Below are 11,006 nucleotides of genomic sequence, written 5' to 3'. Positions count from 1 at the left end.
CTGGGAAATAGAATCCCATGTCCTGAAGGACTGACTGAATTAAACCTTATGACCAAGAAATAACAGGTCAAAAGTATGTTTATATTCAATTCATACCAGGTTTATACCAGGTGAGCCATGAAACTAGGGGCCAAATGTGCCACCTCATTTAATTCTTATTCAAATATTACAAAGTCAAAGAAGTTCTCTCCAAGAAGTAGGCCCGCCCTTGATTAGTCTCTTCATCACAAAGCCTGGAGTAGCACAGGGCTGTAGTTTCTCTGTGAGTCATCCTCTTGGTTCAAGCTGACATTGCTCCCCATACTTGTCACCCCACACCTGATAGCCAGGCACCAAGATGACCATAACATTGGCATAGCCAATAGTGCCTGGGGATGTTAATGACACACAGCTAATTAAATGTCCCTTCCTCAAGCTCTGGGTCAAATACTCATCACCAGCATGTGACTACTATTATCTCTTTTGTCTTAGAAGAAAACTCATGCGGTGGCTGACTAGGCATAAAAGGCAGATTTTATGCATGTATAGTATTTAACAACTCTGTAAGTTCCAGAATTACCCAAATAATTTAATCCACAGGAAAAGGACCATTCCAAAGAACTCCCATCCATGACTTACTAAAGTTAACGATGTTGGTTTCTGGAGAGATCATAACTGCTGATATTATATGCATAATAATATATTTGGTGAAGTTAGTTACCCTAAAAAAATCTGCTCTGGATATTTTTTTTTAAACCTGTCTGCTTTGTGGTGAGGGGAATGAGAGCCAAGAGACTGGAAATCATGTGACTCAGGGCAGATCACTCAACATCTCGGTTTCAACTGGATTCTGGAAATGAGGAGTTTAGACAAATAACAAGAAAATCACTCTGCTAGCTTACAAAGCACTTTTCAAAATGTTATCCTATGATTTTTAGATGAGTTGTGTATCTCCAGTATATCTAAATGCCATTGAAAATGCTGAAACCACCTTGGCAATTCTTTAATAGTCTAGAAACAGCAAATTAAAGCATGCAGCAGTTTGAATGTCCCCTCCAAAACTCATGTTGAAATTTAATTGTCATTGTTTTGGCATTATGAGGCAGGACTTTAAGAGGTGATTAGGTCATGAGAGCCTCAACTTTATGAAAGCATTAGTGCCCTTATTATGAGAGTGTGTTACTTATCACAGGTGTGGGCTCAGGATAAAAGAATGAATTTGGCTTGATTTCCTCTCTGTTTTGTGTGCTCGCCATGTGATGCCTTCTATCATGTTACGACACGGGAAGAAGACCCTCAGCAGATGTGACCCTTCACTCTGGGACTTCCCAAGCTCTAGAACCACAAGACAAATATCTCTGTTTTTTTTTTTTTTCTTTTTCTTGTAAATTCCCCTCTCTGTGGCATTCTGTTTTAGCAGCACAAACAAACTAATACAAGATGTGATACTCATTTTCCACCATACCCTTCTTTACAACAAAGACATTGCTCAAGAAATAGAGTATTTTAATGATTTGAATTTTTTTTCCCAGCACTCACTTATGCCCACTTCTTACCTAGCCCTCTTCAGATACTCTTTCTAGGTAACTGGACTCATTTAGTTGTGCCTTAGGCCTAAGATTAGAACAAAGCCAAGGAATTCTAGCAGATAACATGAAAAAATGCAAGCCTGCGTGCACCATCACTCAATTAAAGCCTGATCTTTAGAACTAGAAAACATCCAGTGAAACATTGTGGTATTCATGTGTCTTGGTTGCATTCCTCTCTTTCCACTAGTGATGCCCAGTTAAGTTTATGTGAAGTGTTTGGCCAAACTGAGGTCCTCTCTTTCCCAGGCATCTGTGCTAATCCTGGTGGAGTCCTTGTGGTGAAAACCTCAGACTCTGGTCTTCATTTTCAGAATTCCTATGTAGAAGAAATTTCTGTGTTTCTGACTGTGTGTGCACAGGAGCACAGTTTTGTGGATTACAATGTGCATTTAGGGGGCAAGTTTTTGCAGTGTATGAGTTTGTACCATGTTACAGCAGTGGATGGAATGTGGAAGGGTTAGGACACATTTTCTTGGGGCCTTTCCAAGTTGCCAAATGTTTCCTGTAAAGCTCAAGTATATATGATCAGACTTGGATTTCCTCTTCTGACATTCTCAGCTGGTGGCATTTGTAGCTCTGGGAGTGCACCTGAGTTTTTGGAAGTGAATGGTTGGCATAAAGATCTTTGGGGACAATGGTAAAGAAAGATGTAATATCTGTCTGCCCGGTAGTAAGAGTTTGGTGTAAAAAGAAAACAAAATCAACTTCCAACTCAGTTTTTTGCCCAGTAACATTCTGCTAGTCAATCAAGTCATTCAATCCCAAACACTTAGGAATTTTAATGTGATTCTGGTGGTTTGGAAATTAAGTACACAGGCCAAACATCAGAAGGCTTGGTGAGATGCTCAGTCCTAGGTAAAAACAAGAATTAGGCCAGGTACGGTGGCTCACACCTGTAATCCCAGCATTTTGAGAGGCTGAGGCAGGTGGATCACGAGGTCAGGAGATCAAGATTATTCTGGCCAACATGGTGAAACCTTGTCTCTACTAGAAGTACAAAAATTAGCTGGGTGTGGTGGCATGTGCCTGGAATCCCAGCTACTTGGGAGGCTGAGGCAGGAGAATCACTTGAACCAGAGAGTCGAAGGTTGCAGTGAGCCGAGATCATGCCACTGCACTCTAGCCTGGTGACAGGATGACACTCCATCTCAAAAACACAAATAAACAAAAATAACAATTAAACTAGAAAAATATTAATTGTTATAATATCTCTTCCTGATGGATTATTTTGTCTTATATGCCCTGAAAAAGAAAAAAAAGTTGCACTTGAGTAAGAAAATGAAATAAACTGAAGTGCACATTTGTCTGACAAACATCTATTTTTAGAACATTTTTGAGGTCTTAAAAAAAGATGTAAGTAGCATGGAAAGATTTTTCAAGAACAATATTTAAGTTGACATAATTATATTGGTTTGGTAGACTTTTACTTTAGGGTAATCGTTTCTTAACTTGTTAGGACCCAAGCAACACTCATCTGTTTCAATCAAAGTAGCTACAAGGACGGTTCTGAGAATCCCTATGGCTTCTCTAGCTGATATAATGGAATGAAAAAGGAGCTAAATCATAGAGAAAACTGTGTGACAGACACTGCTAAATTTCTACCTAAATCTGCCTCCTCCCGCTATTCTACCCCAATTTTTCCTTACTTGCAGAACCACAACTTCGTTCTAATACTTGGAGCTGCCATGAGGTCAATGATGGACCATCTTTGGCCCAAAAGTGAACCTCTATTGATTTGTATCAATCAGAGTAGTCTTAATTGCTAGCCAGTCATTGTCTCAGGCAGGGACATGTGCTCCAACTCTGAGCTATGTAGAACTAGGATCTCCTAGAAGCATCTGGAGAAGACTTTTCTAAACTGAGAAAAGCCATGCAAGGTAAAGTCTGTTTTCTCTGCTGGATTTCCGAACTAGGGCGAGCCACATCATTTGCAAACTCAAGTGAAAATTTAAAATGTGAAGATCCTTATTCAAGAAGCAGGATCAAACTGTTTCCTTTTTTCAATGATCTCCCCTTCTTGACTTGTCATGGTGGTTTTTATTTGTGCTTTGGGTTTGAGGCACCCTCACAGGTACCTAGAGCCTCACCCTACAACTCAGCATGCACAGCACACATTACTCTGACCCCGATCCCCTGCACCTATACTCCAACCCCTGCTGGAGGCAGAGGCGGGCAGTAGCTGTTGGGCAGTGGCTGGGGGCAGGTGGCCTAGAACCTTTTCTAGCAAGAAGGTCAGGCAGGACTGCCCATGAGTTGAAGGCTCTGAGTGCCTGGTACAGACTTCTTTGTTCCATCATACTTCACTTACAAAGCACAAATTCAAAGTAGAATTACTAAGAATTTCAATACAGTGACCCCAGAGCATTAGCGCACAAGTAGGACCTGCTGAACTTGGGGTCGTATGGAAAACACTGATGGCCCACCCCAAAAGTGGCCCTGGTCTTGATGCCTGCATCAGCCTCAGCCATCTCAAGACCACAACAAGAACACAGCCAAGTTAGAGAAGAAAGACCAAAAGCACTGGGGCCCTTCGTGTTATTAAGCTGCTAAATTAACTAATCTTGGAAATTTCTAGACTCAACAATTCTTGTTGTATGAGGTAATAAACCCCTTGTTTTATGGGCCATTTTGGGGGGTTCTTTTGTTAATTACAACTGAAAGCATTATAATTGATAGGAAAGATTGCATATTGGTGAACAAGGTCTACAAAGGGACTAGCAGGAGATGGGAAAGCTACAGGAGCTTTTCTCTAATGTCCAAATGCACGTCAACTGCCCTAGAGTATGCTGTTCCTGCTTTTCCCTCCCACTCATCTGGACACGAGAGGCCCCCTGTAATCCTTGGACCCAGAGACAGAAAATGTCTTCATTTACACTCTGCCGCCTTGCATTCCTCTACTCTTAGACAGGGGCTAAACACAATATCCATGTTGATTGTTCAGTACATAAGAATTGAGATGACAGAAGGAGGTCACTGTGAGCTTCAGGGATAGCTTGAAGCTGACGTATAAAACAGGTGGGGTTCGTTTGGGCTCTCCTACCTCCCTCATAATAGACTCTTCCATTCTTCAGAAATCATCCACTACCTAAACATATCGGTTTCATATTTGGCCATTCCTGCTTAAGGAGCTAACGGATACACTATCTTACAAAAATGATCGGCTGTCCAGTACCTCAATTTTCTTCAAATGTTTGAGATTTCATGATTCTTTACTGCTTAATTCTTGTCCCTCTTACCCAGAAATCCTGGGACAGTGGACTTTTGGGGACCTTGAGAAATTCTAAATTTATAAAACTCTTCTCAAATTTATGGGACTAAAAGAAGAATAATAACATCCTCTGGAAAGAAAATAGCTTCAGAGAAAAGTCATTTGAAAGAGCATTGAAGGATGTGGGTTTGATCACATATGTGTAGGGAAACCTTTGGTTCTAGAAGACTGGTAGGTATGCAGACATGAAGCTGTGTCCCTCTGGTTGAGGGATGAAATACCATCCTTAGAAGCATCTTTATCCCCATTTTAAATATGGTTAGGTACTAAGCAAGCTTCTCAGACACATCTAGAGATTAGCACAGGGGTCTATAAATTTTGATTCTTTATTCCTATAGGTTGTACTAGGTTGAAAAGTATCCCCACAAAATTCACATCATCCCAGAATCTCAGAATGTGATCATATTTAGAAATAAGTCTAATTAATTAACATAAAGTCATACTGGATTGAGTTGGGCCTTAAACCCAATAGCTGGCGCCCTTACGGGAAGACAGATGAAGACACACAGAAAGGAAGGTTGCTTAAAGATGGAGGCAGAGATTGAGTTCTGTTGCCACAAGCCAAGGAACACCAAGAACCACCAGAAGCTGGAAGAGGCAAGAAAGGATCTTCCCTTGAAGTTTCAGAGAGAGCATGCCTCTTCCAACCTCTTCATTTTGGACTTCTAGCCTCTAGAACTATGAGAAAATAAGGTGCTGCTATTTTAAGCCACTCAGTGTGTGGTAATTTGTTACAGTGGTCCTGGGAATTATACACAGGTGAAAAATAGAAGTAGATCCCTCATGGAGCACATTGACCATCATGGAGTAAGAAGGCTTGCGAGCTGGCCACTGACTGGGCCCTCAATTTCACAAGGGGACATGGAGGAAGTATTTCTTCAACACAAAGTCTGTTTACGGTTGTGCATCAGAAGCTGTGTTTACCTTTCTGTCTCACATGAGCCCACAAGGTAAGAAACATTGAATTGGATGCCGTCTCAAAGGTCAGCATGCCTGTCTGTTTGTGTGCAAACACACTCCTCTGGGTTTCTCTCACTCCTACCTTTTCATCAAAAACCTTGAAGCAAACAAAGTCTGATCACAAGGTATTCCTGTTTGAACTGGTGAGTTTTTCTCAGTGGCATCAGACAAAAAGGCTAAAAGCTGCTGGAAGCTTCCTCCATAGTAGATTAGCAGCACATGGATGAGCCAAGCTCATACATTATTCAGAAAGGAAAAATGTGGGCTTTGACTGAGCTTTGAAGGAATCAGCAGCTATTCCAGAGGAGAGTGCCCTATTGTTCTGCCTCACAGAACACAAAGAGCAAGTGGCATTCCTTACAGCATAGCTAATGGAGTGCATGCAGACACTGTGATGAACTGACCAGTGGACATCTTTCATGAGCTCTGAAATCCTGTGCTAAATGACAGATTACTGATCAGAGGAAAGATGTTCACACTTTTTTTTTTTTAATTTATGTAGGGTTATAACTCAGTGCTATCCAGAACAGGAGCTTTTTGGAAGATAAAATGGTGCCATCTGTGGAACACATATTTATCAACAGTACCAAAGTCCCCTTGGAAGGGTTACCAGGAAGATTAGGTTTTTCGATCACTGTCTAGCAGGATTTTCCTCAAAACATGGGAAGCCTTTCCTGGGTCATGAAGCAAGAAGAGAAATGATTGCATAATTCAACTTTTTAAAAAATAAGATCTACACTGGCCAGGCAAGGTGGCTCATGCCTGTAATCCCAGCACTTTGGGAGGCAGAGGCGGGTGGATCACAAGGTTAAGAGATGGAGACCATCCTGGCCAACATGGTGAAACCCCGTCTATACTAAAAATACAAAAAATTAGCCGGGTGTGGTGGTGCGCGTGCCTGTAATCCCAGCTACTCAGGAGGCTGAGGCAGGAGAATTGCTTGATACTGGAAAACAGAAGTTGCAGTGAGCGGGGATCGAGCCACTGCACTCCAGCCTGGTGATAGAGCGAGACTCCGTCTCAAAAAAATAATAATAAAATAAAATAAAATAAAATCTACAGTATGTGTGTTTCTTTGATAGAAGAAAAAAGATTTTCCAAAAAGGGAGAAGGAAACCCTGACCAAAATGTTCAAGTGAAGGCTAATAGGATCTTCAGCCCAGAGCATTTGCAAGAATTCTGAATTAATTCCTGGTAAAGTATCTATTTAAAAAAATTAAAAAGTAAAAGGCTGCTATTATAGTCCTCCTGAAGTCCTACTTTATCATCAATATATCTGAGTACATCTTGAAGTCATGATTAACTCATTTAAAAGTTCACCTGTGTGTGCTTATAACACCTGTTCACAGAGGCCCAAAGCATTTTTCTAGTATTCACTTACTTGAAATTTTTTCTAGCTAAAAATAGACAAAAAATAAGCACATAAAAATAATCAATCCCAGCGACAGAGGAGACAAAGAAAAAAAAGTGTTGGAAAGTAGAGAAGATAAATGGACCTGAATAACAAATGAAATTTTCTCTCTGGTCCCAGTACTTTTCTCCCAGATGAAAGATGCTGGATGCTGGCATTGCTGCGTCTTCTGATATAGAGCCAAGGAGATCAATGCAGGAGGAAACCTCTCAAACAGGAAATTTATCAAGAATGGCCTACCACATTCATCCATTGGCCCTCTGCCATTTTTGATGTCCAAGCCAGCTAAATCAAGACATGATTGTGTTTTTAACTATCATTCAACCTTTAGGTTTCACAGTGGAATTATTTCCCCAAATCTGCCATGCGCTGTTTTCTAGAGTGGGTTTACACTTATTCTCTGGACTTTTTGATAACCAAGAACTTCTGGCAACTAACCCTGGCATGGCCACCAGAATCTACAGGGTTGAGAGAGGGAAAGAAAGGCAAAAGTGGATGTATGTAGCTGAAGGTAACAAATATAGAACTGTTATTTGACATAGGGCAATGTTATCCAAACATAACTTGAGGTGCATTAGAGGCTTGGCCAATAAAATATCAAAAGAAGACGTTATTCTTTTTCGGTTTTGGATACTTGTATCATACACTATTTGAATGGAGAATTAAATCAATTTAAATTTTTGGAGAAAACACCAATAACCAATAAAAGAAAGCAAGCAATAACATTAAAAATTGCTCTTTGAGTATTTGTAAAACTCGGTTCTCTGAATATAATTCTTAAGTACTGAAATTAGAAAGATACTGTCATAGAGACGGAACAGTTAGTATTAAAAAGACATCTAAAAATCCTATTATTTAAAAGTTAATAACTTTGTTATTAATCCAACTGCCCAGGATATTATTAAAAACAAGAAATGTTTAGTTCAGCCAATCTCAATAACTCAATAAACTATCCTGGGATCAAATTGGTTACTTAGTGACCAGCAGTACTTATAGATTAGATTATATTTCAACTTATTACACCATTTTATAAAAATGTAGTCAGAAACATGGAGAACTCTACTTATAAATACAGTTTCCACCCAATAAGATTCTTTTTAAAATCCTGTTATAATAAATTTGCTGAACACAAGTTTTGTTAAACTTCATGTTGCTTCTCTTCCTTCAGGCAATTTATTCAGCAATTAATTATATTCAGCCCTCATAGTTATCTTTGCTTCAGGGTTATTTCTACAACTGGATTATAGACATCCAAAATCATATCCTCTCACACTGAAAGGACTCTTTACAGGTCATCTATCTAATGCTTGCCCTCTACTCCGCACCCACCCAATGAAGGGAATAATTTATATTTGGCTTTAACAATGGCTGGAGAGTCTAAAATAATTATCAACTTATTGAAGAAAAAGCATCTCAATATTATTGAATAAATAAATAATAAGTTTGAACTATTCACAATATCCAGTGGCTTCTCCAACATTGCACAGTCAGACTGCAGACCTTACCACTGTCAGTCGTGCCACTCTTCTCTAGCTGGGTAAGCTGAGCAGAAGCAGTCTGCCTTGTTACTTAGTGGGAGAACACCCATCACTGCCAGATAATACAGGTCTTCTCTGTAAAATAGTGCCTAGAATACAAAGGGCAATCAAATATTCTAGCTATATGGAGGCTGAATAGGAAATTTCCCCAGCTATTACATTGAATCACTTGACTAGAATTCATTCTGGAAAGAAATATCAGATCTGTTGAGACTTTTTTATAAAAAAAATAGCTAATTAAGATGGTAAACAATATACCTGAAATAGTCTTATATTTTCAGTTTCCTGTAGTATAAAAGTTATACTTATAATGCATCTATTTTCCAATTATCTTTCTATAGTATTTAAATATATGTGTTATTAAGGTTACTGAATAGATAATTTCTGTTCAGTAATGAAATTTTAAATATCTGGGAAGACCAACATAAAACAAATACCAATACATGAATTAAGCATATATTTATTTGCCCACTGTGTTACCATTGTGGAATTCAACAAACACCAAACAAAAAGTATTATCTTGGGCTGGGCACCGTGGCTCACGCCTGTAATCCCAGTACTTTGAGAGGCCAAGGCGGGCTGATCACGAGGTCAGGCTTTGGAGACCAGCCTGGCCAACACGGTGAAACCCTGTCTTTACCAAAAATATAAAAATTAGCCATGTGTGGTGGTGTGCTGCCTGTAATCCCAGCTACTGAGGAGGCTGAGGCAGAAAAATCACCTGTACTTGGGAGGCGGATGTTGCTGTGAGCTGAGATTGCGCCACTGCACTCCAGCCTGGGCAAAAAGCAAGACTCTGTCTATAGATCAAATTGATCTTTCATTATTACATCTGCTTGTTTATAAGGAAAGGAAAGTGATTTGTTAGGGGAAAAAATAATTATGTTGATAGTCCAAATTTTGATTTTTTTTTTCCAAATTTCGATTTTTAAAAACTGCCATTATTTTGTAATTTTTGGGGTGTTCAGATTTTATTTATTTATTTATTTATTTATTTTTAATTATTATTACTATTATTTTTATTTATTTTTTTTTTTGAGACAGAGTTTCGCTCTTGTTACCCAGGCTGGAGTGCAATGGCGCAATCTCGGCTCACCGCAACCTCCGCCTCCTGGGTTCGGGCAATTCTCCTGCCTCAGCCTCCTGAGTAGTTGGGATTACAGGCACGCGCCACCATGCCCAGCTAATTTTTTTGTATTTTTAGTAGAGACGGGGTTTCACCATGTTGACCAGGATGGTCTCGATCTGTTGACCTCGTGATCCACCCGCCTCGGCCTCCCGAAGTGCTGGGATTACAGGCTTGAGCCACCACGCCCGGCCTTAATTTGATAATTTAAGAAATTTTTTAATATTGAGGGAAGCTACATGAATCATTCAAGTCACCAGATTTGTCTTAATAAAATTCTTTAGCATTTTTATGCATAAAAATTATTTGCAATTTAATAATTCATCCCTTCACTCATTTCATAGATGTTATATAACTCCTATCACATTCCAAGTGCTATGTTGATATCTGGAGGTATAGACAAGATTGAAGCAGATGCAGAGTCTTTCACATGAATATTTGAATTAGGAAATATGTTCCCCAAATTAGCAAAGCATCTCCCAGACTCTTTCTTTGATGATATATTTGAAATCCTAATGCTGAAAGTTAAATTATCAGGGTTTTAAAACTAGAAGTAGTCATTATCACAATTTTATATACTATTTATTTTTAAGCACAAAATTTGACTGTTTAAGTCTTACTATAATTTTAAGCGAAGTACTTTGGGTAGTCATAAATAAAGTAATGGGCAGGTATTTAGTATTTATGTTGTGTGGATTCATATCCATACTCTACCACTCAGTATCTCTGGGATTTTTAATGAATGATCAAACTCTCTGAGCCTCAGTTTTCTAAACTGTAAAGCGGAAATAATATTGGAATGTAGTGATAATTAAACAATGTACTAGCTGTAAGTGCTTAGAACAGTTACTGGAATATAAAAAATTTAAAGAGACATTTTATCTTTAATAGTTAATTGAATGGATTCAAAAATACAGTAAAATTAAGATATTCAAACGAGCAGGATGTGGGTGAAAAGTATTGGCCTCAGCTTTAAAGACCAAAGGGTTAGTCTCCATGCTGCTGCAAAAGGGTTCAGATAAGTCAGTAAAATGTGCTTCTTCTTCTTTTTTTTTTTTTTTCTTTATGAAGATATACTGCATGGCTCCCTCTCAGTTGACCATTCTTCTTGGCCACAAGAACTTGCCTCAAAAAA

The 11,006-nt window shown here is 39.0% G+C and overlaps 1 long non-coding RNA gene across 1 annotated transcript; it reads left to right on the top strand.

The window, feature by feature from the left end:
* Nucleotides 1-3,945: 3,945 nt before the first annotated feature.
* Nucleotides 3,946-10,321, top strand: LOC103793791 (uncharacterized). The gene is made up of 3 exons (XR_004745056.1): nucleotides 3,946-4,167; nucleotides 7,588-7,718; nucleotides 10,216-10,321. It is a non-coding gene; the product is annotated as an uncharacterized LOC103793791 (long non-coding RNA).
* Nucleotides 10,322-11,006: the final 685 nt, after the last annotated feature.

The sequence above is a fragment of the Callithrix jacchus genome, chromosome 6, assembly GCF_049354715.1.
Source record: "Callithrix jacchus isolate 240 chromosome 6, calJac240_pri, whole genome shotgun sequence".
NCBI lineage: Eukaryota > Metazoa > Chordata > Mammalia > Primates > Cebidae > Callithrix > Callithrix jacchus.
The sequence above is the reverse complement of the archived record's forward strand: the minus strand, read 5'-3'. Positions and strand labels throughout refer to the sequence as shown.